General features: G+C 36.1%; 1 protein-coding gene and 1 long non-coding RNA gene across 6 annotated transcripts in view; both read right to left on the reverse strand.

Annotated features, from left to right (window-relative positions):
• LOC115214044 overlaps nucleotides 1-23,756 on the reverse strand; it is a 653,508-nt gene that overhangs the window by 558,463 nt on the left and 71,289 nt on the right. The gene's annotated exons all lie outside the window — the stretch shown is intronic.
• On the reverse strand, nucleotides 7,489-21,333 carry LOC118764289. Its single transcript, XR_005000089.1, has 3 exons — nucleotides 21,322-21,333; nucleotides 19,798-19,802; nucleotides 7,489-7,615 (listed from the first exon to the last, which is right to left on the reverse strand). It is a non-coding gene; the product is annotated as an uncharacterized LOC118764289 (long non-coding RNA).

The following is a 23,756-nucleotide window of genomic DNA, read 5'->3' on the forward strand; positions in this document are numbered from 1 at the left end:
ATGTTTTCGTATATTTATCTCGAAGTAACAGTACTCCAATATTTGTTTTACTTCAGTTTTGTAGAGATACGGCAAATGATCAGAGCTGGAGTATTTTTTGTGCGTCCGTGCGAAAGTGAATAGATTTGAGCCTGCACTTGATGTGCATCTTACATCAAACGATATAATATTGATTCTTAATACTGCTATAAGACCAGAAATTATGCATGATGGTCGATTAAAATACCACCTTTAGTGACGGAAACACTGCATATCAGAATTTCTAATTAAAATTTGGGTTGTTTTCCTTCCATTTTCTGACAATCATTCAGATCGTGATTATTTACATCATTAAAAATTAAATTTCAATTTATCAAAATTTCCTAGTTTATTACATCAATCGTGGCTAGCTCTCCCACTTTACTATTAGGTTTTCATGCAGCTGGCAACCCTGTGTATATCATTCGTACGACAATTGTCCGACATTATCTCCAGTAACCAAAGAACTTGCATATATATATATATATATATATATATATATATATAAAACTTAAAAGCATTTATTGCTCAGGTTGTTTAAACAAAAATGAGCCTAGAGCAATAACTCAAAATGGCTAGTGGCAAGTATTTCAATAACATGAACAATAGAAATAATCAAATTGTGCAATGGAACTAAATGCGCCACAGGAAGAAAAAAAAACAGAAGAGAACCTAGCGTTTCGGGTTTGGTCCTTTATCAAAATATGAGAAAGACAAAACAGAAAACATGTACGATGTCGAATTTAAGACGTCTAATTACATGTAAACAAACGTCTTAAATACGTTATCCTACATTGTATCTCTTTCTCTAGCCTCTCACAATTCTTTAAGGTAATTATATGCTCAGATTTCAAATCTCAATAAATCTTTTTTCCACTTTTAATTATTCAGGAGTCGATAAAATAAATGCAAATATACAAACTTATATAAATGGCTAATCCATTCTGTTATATAAATTGGTCTTGTGCCAATTCAAAACAAAGTAATACTGCTTTCATCTATCTATTCGATAAATTGTTTATCACAATACTGAATGCAACAATAGTATCAGTAATGATGTAATTCGTCGGACAGTCTACGGATTTTGCTGCTCAAAAGAAGAAAACGATTAAGTTCTTTTTTCATTTTAGCTTGAATAGAGAAATAAATAAATAAATAAAATAAAGAAATGAAATAACTTTGATACTGAACCATCAATTTTGAGGGGAAGGAAAGTCGATTACATCGACCCCAGTATTCAACTGGTGTTTTTATTTTATGGACCTCGAAAGGATGAAAGTAAATTAGACCTCGGAGTCAGAACGTAAAACGCTGGAAGAAATTCCACAAAACATTTTGTCCAGAGCCGTAGCGTTTCTGCCAACTCACTGCCTTAATAATAATAATAATAATAATAATAAATACAATAGATTTCCATATAAGGCCAGAAATTTTGAAGGAAGGGTAGGTATTAGTTAATATCTATTTCTTTACTACCCACAATGGGCTAAACACAGAAAGGACAAACAAGGACAGACAAACGGATTAAGTCGATTATATCAACCCCAGTGCATAACTGGTACTTAATTTATCGACCGCGAAAGGATGAAAGGCAAAGTGGACCTCGGCGGAATTTGAACTCAGAACGTAACGGCAGACGAAATATAGCTACGCATTTCGCCCGGCGTGCTAACGTTTCTGCCAGCTCGCCGCCTTAATATCATTGTTAATATCATTGACTCAGTACATGACTGGTACTAGTATTTTAATGATTCCGAAAGGATGAAAGGTAAGGTTAACTTCGGCGGGACTTGACATCAGAATGTAAGGAGCTAGATCAAATACTGCCAAACATTTTTTTTTCTTCTTTTTCGATACTCTTAACAATGCTGCTAATCCACCGAATTCAAATCCCGTTGAGATCAATTTCACTTTTCGTGTTCTCGGTATTGATAAAATAAAATACCAATTAAATATTAACGCCGATGTTATCAACTAAAAAACCCACTCCTAAGTGTATCGTAAATATCACGTCACGTTTTATATATAAGTAATGAAAAATTACAGACGTGAACTCTTTGCAAGAATCAACAAGGTAGGGCTCAATTTATTGAGCGATTAGATTAAAGTATTAATTTGAAAGAGACAAGTTCCACTCCTCGTCAAAGCCGACACATATCTGTTTCTTTATTGCCCACAAGGGGCCAAACACAGAGGGGACAAACAAGGACAGACAAATGGATTAAGTCGATTACATCGACCCCAGTGCGTAACTGGTACTTAATTTATCGACCCCGAAAGGATGAAAGGCAAAGTCGACCTCGGCGGAATTTGAACTCAAAACGCAACGACAGACACAATACCGCTAAGCATATATCTAGACACAGACGACATATATAAGCCTTTATAGGCATGCGAACACACACACACACACACACACACACATATATATATACGTATTATAGTGTAATTCCGTGCCCAAATCAAAGTTGGATAAGTAATTGTATAAATACATACAGATAAATAAAAAAGTTCAAGCTGATGAGATAACACTTGACAATAATCATGAATCCAATAAATAGATTCATATGAGGACTTCCTTTGGATTATTGTGAACTGTCATCTCATCAGCTTGGACTTCTTAATTTATCTGTGTGTATTTATGCAATTACTTATCCGACTTTGATTTGGGCACGGAATTACATTATTATATGTGTATATGTATATGTATATATATATATATATATTATATATATATATATATATATATATATATCCAGACACAACAATATAGATATAGATATATATTTCTTTATTGCCCACAAGGGGCTAAACATAGAGGGGACAAACAAGGACAGACAAAGGGATTAAGTCGATTACATCGACCCCCCAGCGCGAAACTGGTACTTTATTGACTCCGAAAGGATGAAAGGCAAAGTCGACCTCAGCGGAATTTGAACTCAGAACGTAACGACAGACGAAATACCGCTAAGCATTTCGCCTGGCGCGCTAACGTGTCTGCCTATACATATATAGATATCATTTATTTTATTTTGCTTTAGTCATTTGACTACGGCTATGCTGGATCATCGCCTTGAAGGGTTTTGGTCGAGCAAATTGACCCGAGGACTTATTGTTTGAAGCCTGGTACTTATTCTATCGGTCTCTTTTGGCGAACCGATACGTTATGTGGACGTTAACACACCAACACCAGTAATGCAAGGACAAATACACACACACACATGTGCGTGTGTGTATATGTATGTATATATATATATATATATATATATATATATATATATATATATATACACGGCAGGCTTCTTTCAGTTTCTCTCTACCAAATCCACTTGCAAGGCTTTGGTCGGCCCGTGGCTACAGTAGAAGACACTTGCCTAAGATGCCATGCAGTAGGACTGAACCTGGTTAGAAAGCGAGCTTCTTACAACACAGCCACGCCAGCGCCTATTTATATGTTTCTTCATTTCCTTCAAATTGTTGATTATATTATTTTCTATGTGTTTATATGTTGCTGTCGTTATAGAGACACAAATTTTACTGACCTATCTGGATCAACAGTAGTCAAGAATAGACATATGGGTGGGGGTGATTCTTGCTCGTAAGCCTTCAGCATGAAAGAGATTTAATACACAATATTTAGTTGGTCGATATAATCAATCTTAGATTCATTAGATCATTAGGGACAAGAAAAAAGTACCATATTTATAAATTGTTAATGTGTGTTTTGTATGCATTGGTTTGTGCACTTCTGCACACCGATCGTGGAGGATTACAAAAGGATAACGGATATTAATTCAGTTTTAAATACACACACACACACGCGCACGCACACGCACACACACACACACACATACACACACACACCACAGGGGATAAAGTAATAAAACACGTTAAGTACAATAGCGCTTAAGAGGAGTGTGTTAATAAGCTGAAGAGACTAACTGTACTATACACAAACCCGGCGGGTATATGACCTTATTGTGATACATTTTTAGCTCCATTCATATTTGTAATATAAACAATAAAGAGTGAAGGAAGTAGAAAAATAGAGACAGACAGACAGACAGACAAACAGAGCCTAAATCATTTATGGAGCGTGACTGAAATTCGGGTTATTAGGCAGAGATTTAACTGATCTTAATTTCGGCAAACTTTTTCACCTGCCTTTGAGATGGCTAAGAGGTACTGGTAATAACCTCGTCTTTTGAAGCATTCGGTGATAAACAGTCTACCAATACAACTGATTCATAGAAATACCAGTATACTTCTAATTTCATCCGTGAAAGACTTGAATTTTCTTTTTAAACCAGTAATGCACAAAAAAAAAAAAAAATACACATCAGTCATAAAATTGTCTCAAATGTTCACATCAGTGAGCTGTATTTCTCCATAGTTCATATTTACAACTAGGAGAACTGAACCCAAACAACTTAATTATGTCTTTAACAAGGGAAAATATGAGTGATGATGATAGGATATGAATCATTCATGCTAACAACTCTTGCTTCCTCTCCGTCCACGTACTTTTTTATGCAGGCGTCGACTTTCAGATGTTCAACTAAACATCATACTATATTGATCTTACAAGTATCGGTGAGTCTACTCCTTCCTACATCCTTAAGAAAAAAAAAACTCTCTGGAAGACATACTGGCTCCAACAAAAGAATACTTACCATCGATTACTATATCACATTGATTATGTATAGTCTTTTCTTTATACTCATAGATTAGAAATATTTCACAAAGCAGAACAGTTCAGAATCAATCACCAAAAGAGACAGCTAACGTCATCGACAATCAAGGGAGATATTTTAAGAAAAGTGTATTTTAATATCTTGCATTTATGAAAACACACACACACAGTAGATTGTTTCAGACTCATATTTCCTGAAATCTAGGTTTAAAGACTTGAGACTCCACCACTCCACTTGAACAATAACTTGTATAACTGATTTGTAAGACGTCGTTTACCAATACTCACCAAATTCTCAGACGTGTTTTCTCCTTACGCTACATCTTCTAATGTTAATTTAGTGGTTTCTTCATCTCCGATCTTGCTGATTTCGGACTACCTCCACACCTATCCACCTGTCTCCATCCCCTCTTCAATCCTGTTGTATCCATCATCCCAAAGAATTGTACTAACTACTACGTTAAGTCCTCCTTCACCAAAATGTTAATCCTCTAGAATTTTCCGTTCATGTTTTTTCCTAAAGCCGTCAAACTTGCAATTATTTAAAAAAAGAACATTTTCTCCAAACTGCCTAGTCTTGGAGGATATGCAAAGGAAATGGCATAGCACCTTTCTCCAGACTCACTTTCGAATCGTTAGTTAAAACCTCGTTTCTTCCAACATAGTATCACTTCTGAGAATGTCATACGTTCATATCTTCAAATACAGTTATTCCTTTTAATAAAAATATAACAAGTTTCATATTTAACGTTTAGATATGCATCGGGCACTCCGTTGGTTACGACGACGAGTGTTCCAGTTGATCAGATCAATAGGACAGCCTGTTCGTAAAATTAACGTGCATGCGGCTGAGCATTCCACAGACACGAGTACTTTTAACACAGTTTTCAGGGATATTCAGCATGACACAGAATGTGACAAGGCTGGCCCTTTGAAATACAGTTGCTACATATTTTCACCAACTGAATGTACTGGAGCAACGTAAAATAAAGTGTCTTACTCAAGGACACACCACACCACCATGTATCGAACTCGCGACCAAACAATCTTGAACCAAATATCCTAATCACTTAGCCATACGCCCCCACCAGAAATGTATCTATTTCTAGTAGAATGTCTGGCAAGTAGAAATTTTTTTTAAAAATGCATTAACGATGAAGCGGAGGACAATTGTAACACTTCCGAGAAAAAACATTAAGCTCACAATTTCACATCCCACAATTCCTTTTAAAATAAAATAAAATAAAACATGATTATTGTTAAGAATTTATCTTTTTTTAAATGAGTGTCTGTGAAGGAAGTATTTCCGAAATTCTCAGAAAGAAACTCTAAATATAAGGTCGGAGACAGGGGTGATTTTTTAGGATCACCATTGAAATGGTCATCCATGTGTTAATATCATCTCTTCTTTGTCATTATATTAATATTAGGTTATTTAAGCCACTCCAGTAGCAGAAAGTTTCTTTTGCAATTTAGCAGAAGCCAAAGCAATCGCAAGTTGAAAAGATTCTGATTAAGCGGCTAATTAAGTTAATTAGACTGAGATAATTAGCATCTGTGAAAATACACACTCACTACCAACAACAGATGAGCTAACACAGGAGATTCTACGTGCAAGAAATCGTAGCGAAATTCTTTGAAATTTCACTGTAACGTCTCAGTAATGGGACACAATGTTCGGTGTAGAGTCTTTGGTCACGAGGCTGGAATGCCTTAACTCGTATGTGCATGAGCAATCAAAGCAGAGTTAGTAATACGTTATGTCTGAAATATATACTGGGATGTTCCCGGTTGGAATGGCTTTCGGCATAGATTTGTCAAATCAGAGTTGACTTGCGTCTAAACAATGACAATAGCATACATACGCACACAAAAGATATTTGCCAACAAGGTCATTGTATCAAACTTCCAGTGAAGCTTTCAACACATCTCTAAGTGATGTGTTAACCAAGTATAATACTAAGTCAATATACAGATAGTAGAAAGCAGAAATACAGCACTAACCGAGAAAAACGAAACCAACGTGTCTTTTTTGTAATTATAAATTTAAAATATAATAAAATATAGTTACTTTCATTGCTTTCACTATCGAACGTTCTAGAGCCGATTTTCTATTGGTGACCCAATGTCAATCTGCGAAATCATAAATTTTTAAATACACCGGTCTTCATCTTGCTCTACATTTCCACCATCTCTCCCACTGTATGTGTGCGTGTGTGAGCGTGTGTGTGTGTGAGAGAGAGAGAGAGAGAGAAAGGTTGGGATAAAATTTAAGCATCTATATTTGGCTAACTCTGACCTGTTGCTCATACATCATTGGCCTGTCAGAAAATGAAAATGAAGCTCAATCGATACAGTAACTATATATATATACATATATATATATATATATATATATACATACATATAAATGGATATTTGGACGCGTGTATATCTCTTGTATATCTAAGTTTCTGTCCAACTACAGAAGCAGCAGGATACACAATTATATTCCCATACACACGTATACGCATTATGCATTGCGCGCGCGCGCGTGTGCGTGCGTGTGTGTGTGAATGTAATTAGCAATGTATGAATGTTTATATTCTTTACTTTCAAAATCCACTAATTGAGTAGTTTGAAGCTCGAGAGACATTTCACAGACGTCTATAATTACCCACCACCCACACGAACCAATCATAGTCTATGAGTCGCTTGAAACAGCGGTTAAATCTCACTCAGATCACACCCTGCAGACTTCAAAACAAAGGGTAAGATACATTGGATAATGCAGTCATGGCGCAGGCGTGGCTGTGTGGTAAGAAGCTTGCTTCCCAATCATATGATTCTGGGTTCATTGCCACTGCGTGTCACCTTGGGAAAGTGTCTTATATAGCCTCGGGTCGGCCAAAGCCCTGAGTGAATCTGATCGAAGAAAACTGAAAGAACTGTGTGTGTGTGTGTGTGTGTGTGTGTGTGTGTGTGTGTGTGTGTGTGTGTGTGTGTGTGTGTGTGTGTGTGTTTGACGCCCACCATCGCTTGACAACTGGTGTTGGTGTGTTTACATCCCCGTAAGTTAGCTGTTCGGCAAAAGGACTGATAAAGTACTAGGCTGAAAAAATTTTAATCCCGGGATACTAAAATAAAAACCCTTTTTAGATTGACTAAAAAACCCTTCAAGACGGTGCCCCAGCATGGCTGCAGTCAAATGACTGAAGGAAGTAAAAGATAAAAGGAAAGATGGTCGAGGCTAGAGTGTCTTTGATCATCGTAGGTCAGAACGGAACACATGTATGGATACCTTGGTTAATAAATTTCGGGATAGACTACATTCGAAAAAAAAAAGAGAAAAGGAAAAGACAAGTGACGGTATGATATCCTATTATATCTGAGACGTCTTATACAGAAGGTCTCTTCAATCAGAATCTTGAGCAATAACAGTACATCTCTTACTTGTAATGCTAACCCACTTTGAAGTGTTCTTCATTCATTGTATAAATAAATATAACGCACCCTTGGAGTTCACATGTATGCGTACGTCTTTTACTATCACTATTAATTCAAAAGTACGCTGGACAGTTATTCAATTGATTTAAAACCAAAGCGAAACAAGTGTAGGACTAGCAACAACAACTACTACTACTGCTGCTGCAACAACAACAGCAATAGCTGTACTTGTGGTATTGATAAATCTTAGTTTGGCAACATGACATGGCAAACAAAATATATGGATATAGGCATATCTAGGTTTATGTATGATAAATAAATATAAATATATCGATGTTTACTCGAAAGCCGTCACTTAACTTTTCTTCCATCGTGTTAAAGCAATTAAACTTTCTACTATTACTGCTACTACTACAAGATTCGTGGTAGCTCTTCCTATCCCATTTTCTCGAAAAAATACAAAGACTGGCAGTTCTACGCACATGCATACACACACATACAGCTGCTGTTATCATTTGTATGTTTCTCTGCTGAAGATTATCATCATCGAAAGTCTGAGAAACTGCCCGAAAACGTAGAATTTTTCACTTTAAGAAACAAATATTCCTGTAACGTGGAATTTTTCAGAAATGTAATTCTTCCACAAACGTGAGGCATACCAATATTAGAATAATAGTCCAGTATTACACACACACACACACACACTTATATATAAACAATATATATATATATATAAAACGTAATCAGTATTGTAAGCGTTATAAAACGCACACGTATTTCAGTAAACTGATTGACCTTATTATGCAATGCAATTGACCAGATAGTGCATTACAGTCAACTCACTTCTCTGGAATTCTCTTCGAAAAATACAAAGCTTAGTGTGATGCGTGCACTAATATATTCCAGCTCTGCAAATTATGTCCAGTGCCACTGGTATGGCAGAATAGAAGGTGAAAGAGTGTGAAGTAGTCGGGTGGTGTTAATAAAAGACAGATGGTGGGTGAGAGGAGGGTAGAGGTGGCTACGCCTCCTTTCCTTATATATTTGCTGAAAGACAAGGTAGATGTGTCTGTGTACGACTATGTGTCTGTGCACACACGTGGATACATCGGAGCACGTCTGTGCGTATGCATGCGAATGACTGTACGAGTGGATCCAGAGTAGATCACACACGTGCGGGAAGATGTGTGTGCGTGGATATGTGTAGGGAATGTGCGATAGACAGTCCGCTGCTGCGCTGGAATAACAAATCTGCTTATAAACCTACCATCTCAGGCAAACATCTTCCGAAGCAGAAGATATTTCAACCTCCCGGTAATGTTGTAAAACATGAATGTAAATCTGAATATTAGAAAGCCTGGCTGTGAGTGTAATAAGAATGTAATCAGATTTTTCTAAGCTACTGAAGAGAGCCTCCTGTCAGGCGGTTTCACAGTTTGTTGATAGTTCCTTAGAGAAGGCGTACCAAACCCCCTTGCACAATCAAAATCATAAAGAAACTTATGTAAAGCAGTCCAAGATTTGGATAGCACATTAGTGGATAGCCTAATTTACATATTTGTGTCTTCGATGACTCCTCATTAATTAAACAATATCTATTTAATGAACTACATAACGTAAATCAGAAGAGCTGGAATGAATGTAAGTATTAACAAAGCTTGCTGTGGGTATAAGTGTATATACACACTCTTTCAGTGTGTATATGCTGCTGATGTACAGAGAAAACTGAGGAGTTATGGCTGCCTTATATAGCAGCTGCCCTACGCTATTGATCGGGGAAAGAAACCGGGTACTTCTCCTTTGAAAAACGGTTAATACATCATGAGACGGGCTGTCACGAGACTCCATATTTTTTTTCTTTTCTCGCACATAAATAAGACTGAGTGTGTATACACTCTTATCACAACCACAGTGAGGCTTTCTAACGCTTCAGTATGAAAGAGGGTTGCTGTAGATTCACTACACGGTTTAAGTGTATTATTATCTAATGTAAGCATGTATATTTATTTACAACTTCTCCCTGTCGCTCTCATGAGTGGTGGGATGAGAGAAATTTATTGTGCGTATGTGTGCGTTATGTGTGTGCTAAAAATAAAACGAAAGTAAATAAATATGGATTTTTTTTTTATATATGGAAGGATTATCAGATGAAAGCAAAGAGTGAGTATATTTATAACGAAGGTCCGATTAACGACAGATTAACATAATCGAATCAACCTTGCAGCAAAATAATTTTTGTCCGGAAATAATTTTTAAAACTTTATACTTTGTGAATGGTGAGAAGTATGTTAGAAATTAGGTTAGAATGTTATACAGGTCATTGGTAGAGATAGAGAGAGTGGAGGAAAAATAAGAGTGACAGAAAAAGAGGCAGAGAGGAAGAGAAAAAAAGTTGGTGAGAAAGAAAACTGGAACGAAAGAGAAAGCCAGTGAACGGTCAGATTACAGCTCACACACACACGCACACACACACACACACACACACACACACACACATGTATATGTATAAAGGGAAATATTTAAGTGTGTTCTTAAATTTCACAATTGCAAACAAAATTATAAAATCACAAAATGACTGAGAACTGAAAGTAGAGTCATCAAATAACAAAATCGATGTAATTAGACACTTGTTGGATTCCTTCCTTCTGAGAATAGGCTTTTGCGCCTGAAATATAAACATTTTTGCAAAGGGTTCCTTTATTTTCCTTTTCTGCCTCCTTACTACAATGCTTCAAGCGAACTACAACTCTCTTATACACATGTATGTATGTATGTATTATGTATGTATGTATGTATGTATGCGCGATTGCAAACTAACAATAATCACACCTCGGATAATCCTCCTTGACTAGGGTACTGACTAAGGTTGACAGTGTCTTTAAAGTTTCGGCTTCGTGACTACTTGTAAAAATTTGTATTCTATTAAAGAATATTGGATAATAATTCACTTTAATTTTAAAATTCTTTTGATATTCTTTTACTCTTTTACTCTTTTACTTGTTTCAGTCATTTGACTGCGGCCATGCTGGAACACCGCCTTTAATCGAGCAACTCGACCCCGGGACTTATTCTTTTTTTTGTAAGCCCAGTACTTATTCTATCGGTCTCTTTTGCCGAACCGCTAAGTAACGGGGACATAAACACACCAGCATCGGTTGTCAAGCAATGCTAGGGGGACAAACACACTCACACAAACACACACACACGCATATATATATATACATATATACGACGGGCTTCTTTCAGTTTCCGTCTACCAAATCCACTCACAAGGCTTTGGTCGGCCCGAGGCTATAGTATAAGACACTTGCCCAAGGTGCCACGCAGTGAGACTGAACCCGGAACCATGTGGTTGGTAAACAAGCTACTTACCACACAGCCACTCCTGTGCCTATATATATATATATATATATATATATATATATATATATATATATATAACTTCACATGAAAACAAACATTAATATAATTATGTGTATGTATTTATGTATGTATGTATGTATGTATGTATGTAAGAGAGAGGGAGAAAGAGGGAGCTAGGGAAAGAAGTAGGCTTCCAAGGTACACCAAGCGGATGCACTAGAATATGTCAGCAGTGATGTTTCTGGTTCCTTCAGCGCGTTTCAAGACTGTCATCTTGAAATTCCCTCACCCTGTTGACACAGCTGGTGTTGATGAAGACGCAGCTTGCATCCGAGGATATGTATGTATGTATGTATGTATGCATGTATGTATGTATGTATGCATGTGTGTGTGTATGTATGTGTGTATATATGTGTGCATATACATAAGTATACTTAATTATATATAAATGTGCAAACCCCATCAGTTTTTCAGTCAAGTTTCCTGAAGATCCTGAAGAGTCCGATTCAACCAAAATGATATAATATAAATTATATATGTAAATGCATATTTACAGACAGACAGATAGATACATAGATATACAACAGGCTTCTCTCAGTTTCCGTCTACCAAATCCATTCACACGGCTTTGGTCGACCCAAGGCTATAGTAGAAGACACTGGCCAAAGGTGTCACTCATAGATATACACGTAAGTATATACATGTAAGTATATATGTATGCATATACACACGCACACACTTAATCAAATGTCTTCTTAAATTTCAGAAACAAAATCATATCACAAAAATGACTGAATACTGAAAGTAGAGTCGTTATTTCTCATGTTATTAAAACGACTGTTACCAAAGTGTTTCGTCATCATACACTTTTCAAACCGGAAGGATCTGTGAGCGAGCGAGCGAGTGAGAGAGAGAGGGGGGAGAAAGAAAGAAAGAAAGAAAGAAAGAAAGAAAGAAAGGGGTGAGAGAGAGACTAGCACGGGTGGGAAAGTGAAGGCGGGTGAGGGAGATCGAGGAGAGAGAATGAGGAAAAAATAAGGAGAACAGGTAGCAGCACACCTGTGAAGTCCTTTCGCAAGGTGATATTAGATGGGAGTGCCACACTCACACTGTTTCTTCTAGTTCTTCAGTGAAGAGTTTATATATATATATATATATATATATATATATATATATAATGTTTCAAAGTTTCACATAGAACAAAATCCCGATAAAGATAGCGACTATCAGATCTTAGCGCGTTTCGTCAAACTCTCGTATCATTTAAAGCCCCGTAATTAGACAATTTCCTCTCAAGAGGTTTATGTAACTTTGCCTGAAGTTAACGCTGAAGCACTTAAAAGATATCTAGACGCATTTTTCTCCAACATAGCAGATCAGCTACCTGTAAAATGTCACAACCAGAGTAGAAGAGCCCCCACCACCACCACTTCGGCATGCCACCAGTGAGAGGTATCATGTAAAGTACATTGATATACAAAAGAATGAAGAAATAAATACATCAAATAAATACATCAGATACACAGAGAGACGACACTAAATACACAGCACGTTCAACTATGTATGCAATGCTCCATCACTGAGTACAATGTACTCGCAAAAACAAAGTGAAGAGCACACACATATTATATATATATATTATATATATATATATATATATATATTACAGTGAGAGAAAGGGAGATGTAAGAAAAGGTAAGCAAATAAATAGATACCTAGATAGACAGTCAGGCAGACAGACAGATATGGTTACATAAGTTATTCTACAGTAAATGATATATTCTTTCTATTCTAGGTACAAGGCCCGAAATTTTGAGGGAGGGGGGCAGTCGATGACATCGACCCAGTACGCAACTGGTACTTACTTAATCGACCCCGAAAGGAAGAAAGGCAAAGTCGACCTCGGCGGAATTTGAACTCAGAACGTAACGGCAGACGACATACCTATTATTTCTTTACTACCCTCAAGGGGCTAAACACAGAAGGGACAAACAAGGACAGACGAACGGATTAAGTCGATTACATCGTCCCCAGTGCGTAACTGGTACTTATTTAATCGACCCCGAAAGGATGGAAGGCAAAGTCGACCTCGGCGGAATTTGAACTCAGAACGTAGCGGAAGACGAAATACCGCTAAGCATTTCGCCCGAGATGCTAACGATTCTGCCAGCCTCCAAATTTACAGTAAATGATATATTGGACAGAAATGGTTTGGTAAGAAACACTGCGATTATTTTGCGAACGACACATGATATACTGAAACTACATATGAACAAACAGTTTCTCTGTGTTTGTTCTGTATCTCTCATTCCTTCTCTTGCTCTTTTTTCCCTTTCCTCCTCTTTCTCATTTGTGAAACCATACTGTGTAACAGATGGTAAAGCTAGGAGCTTCAAAATTACACTTGTTGAGTAGTAACATTACTGAACAAAAGGAAACATTTTTATAACAAATACACGGGCATAAATATATATACATACACACACGCACGTACTATTTCTGTTTTGCTGCTAGAACTATCAACGTTCCAACATGCAACTAATAAATGCATGTTGCAAGCAAGCACAACCGGAAGCAGTAAGGTAACTTGTTATTTCAATACCGGAAGTTGACTGCATTCCATTAAATAGCAAGTTGCAATGTAATTATCATTTTCAAATTACTTGGCTTTGAAATAGTTAATTGTTTATTCGGAAATACACATTTCAGAGTTCAAATCCTTACCGTTTTCTACCGAAATAATAGCAATAGATTTTTTAAAGGCTTTTTTATTTACCATCAAGTACTGAGGTCGGAATAATGCCCTAAGATACCCTGATATGCTACTAACTTTTATAAATATAATCTGAGGCTTTAGAAAATCCATATTAATGTTTGAGCGTCTTGAAAAATATATCATTCATAATATTTTTATGCAAAGATGGGATTCATGAAAGGAAATCAGCAAAAGTTTTCAGAATCATTTTCCTAGATTTTTACCAGTTTCTAATATTCCATGCGAAGTGTACCGGTAATTTATACGTGATCTCCAGCGTGTCACCAATTTAAACAGATTGAGAAACAATGTTCAACACGAAAATAGTAGTTACTGGTCCCCAGGTGCTTCTGAGAGTTATAGTTTCAATTATATATTCTGAGGAGCAGCAGCTGTCACTTTCTGACCGAGTTTACCTTCCTCGCCTGCGGTGTAGCAACCACCAGGATTCACAGAAGCGTGGAAGTTTCTAAGCAGTCATTCGACCTGCTAAAAATAACATTCAAGTCTCCCTCCACCTGCAACCCAGTCTTAAGAATAACAAAATGCTTACTGGAGTATCTACTCATTAAAAAAAAAATGAAATGGTCCCAGCTGGAACGTTTTTGGTCGTAGACCGGGACGATTAGCGATGATCAGTGCTAAATAACAACGAAGGACATAGAGAAACAGAGTGATCAGTGAAGTGTGTACAATAAACACAGGCTGAAACACTTTACAACAGGAAATTAATTATTGCATATCGCCGACTATCTCGATCGACCTGCTAGAAATAGCAGCCGAAGCTCTCTCAAACGACATCCTGCTGTCTTAAAAAGACACGGAGGATAACGTGGGCCTGGGTACCTTACACACAGAAAAAAGATGGAATGACTACGACTGGAATACTTTTGAGTATAGGTCTACTGGATCGAGTTAAACTGGTGGTAAATAGCAAGAACAAGCACTACATGTTCGAATGCGCAGTATCAAACTCAACTAGACGAAGATCTGGCAAATCTGGAATTGTGTATCACGTCGTTTGGCGAACTACTTCCGGCATACAAGTCGAACTTTCCAGACCAAAATTTGCAGCCAGAAAAAGTAGGTCTACTTATACACTAAAGCAACTTTGGAAAACCATAAATTCGGTGAAATGCAGCAAGATTTGGAATGACAGTAAAGATGTTTGAATGTTTACATTCTGTACTATATCGAATTGTATGAAGGAAATAGCGACAAGTAGCCATTGCTTAGTCCAGCGTCGGTTTTGCTTCAGCAGAATAATATCAGATGCGCTGGAAATATGACTGTTCAGTTTTTTTTCTTTTTGTTTAATGTCCTCCGTCTAAGACTATTATATATGGCATTCACCCGTTTTAAACTATGATAGCGTGTACTTTGAGGGAAAGTTGTCTTTTATTTGTATGAGACATTATATAAGTCCCCGTCATTTGCTCAATACGAAAATAGCTTTCTCTTCGGCTAATAAATAGCTATATAAATCATAAGGGAAATAAATAGCTATATAAACGATAAAGCAAATAAATGGATATTTATATATAAAGCAGAAGGCAAATAGGCAGACAGTGACAGTCCTGGTCCAGAACATCAAACTATTTATATAGCAAATTGTAGGCTAAAACAAACTTTTCAAATAGTCATTATCGAATATCTTATCCTTTAGCATATATATATATAAATATATATATACATATATATATATATATATATGACAATACTCGAACGTTGATAATGGCTTTCCCAATAAATAATGAAAAGGCTACACTGACATCTACACACATGTGTATCTGTTCAATAATGTGCGAATGGGCAAGCAATGCCGTGTATGTGTGAGATGTAGAGAGAAAGAGAATGCATGCGAGGTTGCAGTTTAGCGATTTAAAATAACAACTATTGATTTCTCCTTTCAGAACTCGAATAAAATACTTCGCTAATGTAGTCGGAGAAAATTATATCTCACAACTTCAGCTCATAAACGTTATGGCCGACGAAAATTGCTAATTTATTTCTTGATCAACAAAATTGTTTAAAGGAATTCTTCTCAAATTTACGGAATAAGATGAAAACTCTAAAATTATTCTTAAGATGTTTAGTGGCTATAAACCAATTCAACATCTTTTGTCTATTTTAATAACGCACACACATACACACACATACATATATACGTATACATATACGACGGTCTTCTTCCAGTTTCCGTCTACCAATATATATATAAAATCAAAATAAGCAACAAGGATATCCAGATGTAATGCAGTACGATCGTTTCATGCGACTCCATTTTTATATATATGTATATATATACACAGACAGACAGACAGACATAAATGCATACATACATATATATTATATATATATATATATATATATATATATATATATACACAGACAGACAGACAGACATAAATGCATACATACATATATATATATATATATACATATATGTATATATATCGTAATGTATGAATTGTAAAATATATAAAAATACACTTTTAATGAGGCAAACATTATCTGATATAGAACTCAGTATGTTGATTAGAGTGGCTATCTATAATTATTATGTGAAACGTTGACAGTCTACTTTGAGCTTCGCCTCCGGCTATTTGGGAACAGGCCAAAGGTGAAGTTCAGAGAAGATTGTCAGCTTTTTATATAATATAATACGCAATAGTATCCATATAGTTTTTTTTTTCATCAAAATTCCACCTAAAAAATTATTGGTTAAACCTAGTACGTGATCTTAAACGTTTGCCCAAGACACCACAAAAAGTGATCAAATTCGGAGTGTGGTTATCAAACGAATTTTTTGATTAAGCAAACTTAATTGATGTATTTTGAAAGTTTTCCTTGTAAAACACACAAATTGACAATTTTTACTGACGAATCAAACAGAAAAATTTATGTAATATTTTAAAATTCAATTTCTATTTTTAAATTTCTGAATAATGATTATTTTCAGCTACTAAAAGATCATATTGCATCCCACCTTCCTACGATTTGACTCTACGTTACTTACCCGCTACTAATACAATGGTTTAGTAGAGACTTGGTATCAAATTCTGACCTCATGAGTCACGAGGTTTATTTCCATTGTGATATTAACCAATTTAAAGGCGGTGAACTGGTGGAATCGTTAATACGCCGGACAAAATGCTTAACAACATTTAGTCTGTCTTTACGTTCTGAGTTAAAATTCTGCTGAGGTCGACTTTGCCTTTCATTCTCTCACTATAAGTACCAGTTGAACACTGGGGTCGATGTAATCGACTTACCCCTTCCCCGAAATTGCTGGCCTTGTGCCAAAATTTGAAATCGAAAGCGGTGAGCTGATAACATCGTTATCAAGCTGGACAGTGGGCATATCTTCCGATTTTACATTCCAAGATCAACTTTTCATTTCATCCTTCATCCTTTCAAGGTCAATAAAGTAAAGCACCATTTGAGCATTGGGGTCGATAAAATCAACTATCTTCCTCTCACACAATTTTGCGTCTTGTGCTCGAAAGCAGAAAAGATATTAACCAATTTATTTGAGAATTTTCTTTAACATGAAGAAATAATTTCTCGTTGGCTGCAGTGCAACGGCCATATTACTTCGGATCGGCAGAATCTAGACAGGACGAGCAAAATATATTTACGTGCTGAGTTCAAATTCCTCTGAGGTTAACTTAACCTTTCTTCCTTTTGGGAGCGAAATCGATAAAATATAATGCCATTTAAAGTACAAATAAAGCACCAATAAGTTGGGGTCGGTTTGTTCTACTCCATGATTCATTCAAATTTTAGGTCTTCTACCAATGTTAAAAATCAATATTACTCTTGAAATTTCTCATCAGAAAAGATTCAATAACATCATGTTATAAAATTAAAAATGGAGTTTCAATATTAAAATAGTAAAGACTGGTGATTCAGCGAGGAAGCGAAAGGCGGATGATTAAATACCAGATTTCCTAAGTTAAAATATCGTTGGGATCGACTTCATCCGAGCTTCATAAATTATTTCCTGGCAAATACAGGAGCATGGGACAATATGCAATTAAATGTTCACCATTCTAAAAAAAAAGAATTAGCCATATTTTTAGTTGAAAGAAATCGATATGAATTTATTTCGTTGAAATCAATTCATTTTCTTTATAGCTCAAATACTCTTGTGGAAGGCATGACTAACACACATCTTCTTATCCTTCATCTAAAAAGTTATGACCTCGTATATAAGAAATTATTGAAGTGAATAGAACAAGAAATGGGAAATAAACGCCTGGCAATAAAATGAACGATATATCACACAGTATTTATATCCGAATTTATTGAAATGTCTGTCATTGCTATTGCGTTTTGTTTATTACATACATACTTTCAGACTATAAATTGTATAATTTATAGCAAGTGTTAAAGTGTTAATTGACTTTAGTACTTCTGTAGTACAATATTTTATCGACCCTGTAAGGATAAAAGTTAAAGTTGACCTCGACGGCATATGATGCCAGAAGGTAGAGTGACGTAACTTACAGTATTTACTCGTGTATAAATCGCATCCCTAATTTAATATTAAATCTTGTTACAATTTTTTTTTATTTTCAGTTTTAGCTTTGCCCTGTGTATAAGTCGCATCCCAGTTTTTCAGTTAAAATCAAACATAAAATAATGCTAATGCGGCTTATACATGAGTAAATACGATAATATTGGTTTCAAATTTTGACACAAGGCCGGCAGGTTTGGGGGAGAGTTAAGCCGATTGCATCGATCCCAGCACTCAGTTGCTACTTATTTTATCGACCTCGGAGAAATTTGAACCCAAAACGTGAAGACGGACGAAATGAAGTTATTTTCCTGGCGTGCTAACGATTCTGCCAGCTTGCCGCCTTAGTAAGTACGGTAATAGGAGGCGCAATGGCCCAGTGGTTAGGGCAGCGGACTCGCGGTCATAGGATCGCGGTTTCGATTCCCAGACCGGGCGTTGTGAGTGTTTATTGAGCGAAAACACCTAAAAGCTCCACGAGGCTCCGACAGTGGATGGTGGTGATCCCTGCTGTACTCTTTCACCACAACTTTCTCTCACTCTTACTTCCTGTTTCTGTTGTACCTGTATTTCAAGGGGCCGGCCTTGTCACTCTCTGTGTCACGCTGAATATCCCCGAGAACTACGTTAAGAGTGCACGTGTCTGTGGAGTGCTCAGCCACTTACACGTTAATTTCACGAGCAGGCTGTTCCGTTGATTCGGATCAACCGGAAACCTCATCGTTGTAACCGACGGAGTGCTTCCAGATCATTCTTAGAGAGATAAATCATCGTGGTTCGAAAACAGAGGAGAACCCCAAAATTGATTAAAAGAAATATTGATTTGCAATACAAGAACCAAGGTACATATTTTGGGTGGGTTGAGAATAGACATGAGTATTGTTGATTTTTAAAAATACATCTGTTTCTGACTGGTATTTTATCAACAACCTGAAGGTGAAGTTGGCTTCGATAGGATTTGAACTCAGAACTTAAAATGACATAACGAAATTCCACAAAGCATTTTGTGTGTTACCTTACCATATCTTACCAATTCTTGACGATGATGGAAGAAGAAGAAAAAGAAGAAACGGTCTGTTCTTCTGACAAAATCTATTTCAAATAAGAAATAGCCTACAGTATTTTTGATGAAAAAAAAATTTATAGACAGTTGTTACGCCAGAAAGTACAGTTACTATTAGATCTTAATTACTGATTCGATGGCGTATGTGTAATTATTGGTGCCCTCTGCGTAAGCTACTAAACATTTAGATAGTAGTAACCTTGAAAAGTTTACATTCCCGAGCAGAGAAATGAGACACTAATTCCATGTTGTGCTAATTCAGTGATTTATTACATGGACACAGACTGAGACATTCTTGGAGAGAGGATCTACCGATTAACTTAACCTGGCCTGAACGCTTCCAACAGAGTAAATTCCGCGAAAAACTCAAAAGGTTCCCGAAGCGGCTGTTTAAAACCGAGTGATAAATTTATCACGCAAGCAAAAAGCAGGAAGAAATACAAGGAGTATAAGTTCGCCCAAACAACAGCCCGAAATTGGTACTTTTCTTATCGACACTGGAAGAGTGAAAGGGATTGTTAGCTTCGACATAATTTGAACAGAGAGCGGATAATCTATAAAAAAAAAACCTCAACAAATATCGCGGGGTTTTCTACCTACCGCTCTAAAGTCTCTGCCAGTTCGCCCTTTATGAATCTGGATCAGTATTTATTTATTTATTTATTTATTCATTTTTTCGTGTGTTCCCTATCATTTCACCAGTTCACCATCCAATTATTACTCCACAAAATATAATCTTGTACACAATTATGTAACTCTGCCAGGATCGGTCCCAAAAAGAGGAGGGTTGGGCGTTAGGCCAGCGACCCAACCCCGTAAAAAAACCTCAGTGCTACAGAAACATCAGAAACAAACCAACATGTTCAAACTGACCGCGGAGGAGGCGACCACCTTACTATGACGGTGTTGGATCAAAGCGGTCAGGATATCCAACACCCGTCATGGAATGAAGCTGATATCGCTGCGGCCAACCGACCTCGTTGGAGAAGCCTTACCGCCAAATGCGCCATACGGCGCAGAAGAACCTAAGACTAAGATACAACTATGCATTACATAATATTTACAGCCCCACCTTATATTAATTTATCATAAGCAACCTTTAATTCAGCATTAAAGGAAATATATCAAACAAAAACCATGTCAATAATATTAAAGAATTATTTAATCCAATGGTTATCAAACGGGATCCATAAGACCCTTAAAAGGTCCATAGGGCCATTAAAGGTCCATATAAGAATGTTAAAATGTATGTGCAATATTTCGGTTAAACTTCTATAATACTTAAAATATTTCAACAATTTTTTATACAATTCCTAATAATATTTAATTATAAAAATACATGATTTTTTAAACATCGAATAGCTAAGTAGAGTAAAATAAGAATCAAAAAATGGTTGAAAACCACATTTAACCGAAAAACTAGTTTCTCGGATTTTCGGGTTAAAACCTGCGAATCCAAGGAATGAAAAGTTGAACTCGACGTATGTAGGATTCGAACTTAAAATGTAGAATGATGAAATTAAATATCGCAATGCGATTTTGGATTGTTTTTTCTAGTAGTTTTGGCGTATCCTGTGTGAAAAATATCGTGTAAAATGATTGGATAACATAGAACAAACTATCATTAGTTATTAATTTAATTTCAAGCTCAAATCCTGTCGTCGTCGACTTTGCCTTCCAGCCTTTCGGGGTCGATAAATTATGTACCAGTACTGGAGTCAATCTAATCGACTGGACCCCTCTCCGAAAATTTCTGGCCTTGTGCCTAGAGTAGAAAAGAATATAAAGTACCGGTCAAATACTGAAGTCATTATAATCGATTCCAACAGTTTTCAGCAATATTTGTAGCTAAAAATAAATTTCGTACTACACTGTCAATTGGAGAATAATATACCGGTGAACCACTCTGAAACTATACTCAGAATTAAGTTGCTTATTATACTTTCGTTACTTATAATACTGAAGTGGGTGTAATTGATTATAATACTGAAGTGGATGTAATTGATTGTACCCTTCTCCAAAAGTTCTGGCCTTTTGCCAATCTAAGAAATCAGTTTCATTTAATTTAACGTTACATTAGTAAAATGATGGATATACTTGGGTCATTTTAGTAGGTAACTTAATTCTGAGTAAAGTTTTAGGATGGCTCACATACGTATTATTCTCAATTGACACTTTTGCACGAAATTTGTTTTTAAGTATAAAACTTTCCGAAAACCGTTAATCACAACGACAAGTGTTTGGGAAACAACAAAAGCCCTCCACACACCGTGTAAACACTCGAGTTACGTTTTGATGGTTGGGATTACTTCAAAATTGAAGTATTTTCAAAAGCCTCGCGTACCACAATATTGAAAAATACTACAGTTTGTTTCTATTTTACAAATTTATCCAAAGCCCCAGTGAAAGTAGATGAGTTATAAGGATGTACGAGTAAACTCTATTTAGTCTTCTCGTTAATAAATATAGGAGAGTACCAAAAAATTTCACTGACATTTAGTGGAAAGAAGCTGGAGTGGAGGCTGGTATTTGTTGGTGGACCGCTGTCGTAAGGTGTTTTATGCTAAGTACTTATCGATTCTGTCAATTCTTCGTCTCCTGCTATCTCAATTATGAAACCGAGACAGCGAAAATACGCAAATAATTCCTTTTTCTCTTCAGAAGATCAACATATCAATTAATTTGTAATTTAAACATCCATAAGAAAGTATTGTGTCTCAGAGTAGAATGTTACAAAATTATGATTGTGTGAGCATCAGCTCTATCTTCGCTCGGCATCAGCTGTCATCGTTATTGACAACGAAGATGAGGGTGATGGAAGTGGTTAATGAGGAGTGATGATAATTTGAAAATATAGGTTAAAAATAATTGTAATAAAAAAATTTTTTAAATGATTGATTGGAAAAAATTTTATTGCTTAATAAGTTTATTAAAATAGATTAATGTCTGGAGAAGCGCGACTTCTACTACTACTACTACTACTTTCACCACCACTATTACTTAGAGGCACCTGTAATAAGATTAGGTATGGCAAGGGCACCTGAATTAAGATATAAGTTAACAAAACAAAAAAAATAATAAAATACAACAGTTTCAACCCGGAGAACTTTAGTGTACATTCTGTTCATAACGTATTTCGACACTTAATTTTTTTTTGACAGTGCTACATAATGTTGTCCTAGAAATGCTTAAACATGAATGGTAAGCAAGACTATTTTCAACAAAATTGAACGAAACAAGCAAATTGGCATTACGGGGTCAATAGAATAAAATGTCAATCAAGAACTGTGGATGATATAATCGACTAGCCGTTTCCCACCGATTTCAGATCTTGTGCTAATGCTAGAAGTAATTATATCGATATAGGATATGCAAATTGAGAAAATTGAAACGAAAAGGATCTAATTAGACTGTCTCTTTCCGAAAAGATCGTCGTTTCAAAAGTGATGCGCTTATAAAGAATCACGGTTTCAAAACTCCAAGATATCATCATAATGAAAAAGGAATTTAAAAATTAATGCTATGAAGATTATATAGTGAGAAAGAAAAGAATTGGCTTGTACTGTTTTTAGATACAATATTTTTATTTTCAAGAGAAATTGTAATCTTTTTGAGTAAAACCTGCTCCCTGGGGGCATATCTGTCATAGTGCGTATGTCTTTGTCTGAATGGCAATTGCGTGGAAGCTGTCATGTGGGTCGTATATGTAATTATTTAAAAGTACTATCTTGTCACACTCAGTATCACGCCGATTCTGCTGAGAATTATGTCTGTAACTCTCGGCAAAGAATTAGCCGCTAATTCAACGGGTAGGGGATTCAGCCTACAATTTTGTTTGTTACTTTGTCTGGAGAAATAACCTGAAATTGTTTTGTAATGTTATTCAGGAACAATAAGTTCTGTAAGGCTATAGACC

The sequence above is a fragment of the Octopus sinensis genome, linkage group LG7, assembly GCF_006345805.1.
Source record: "Octopus sinensis linkage group LG7, ASM634580v1, whole genome shotgun sequence".
Lineage (NCBI taxonomy): Eukaryota > Metazoa > Mollusca > Cephalopoda > Octopoda > Octopodidae > Octopus > Octopus sinensis.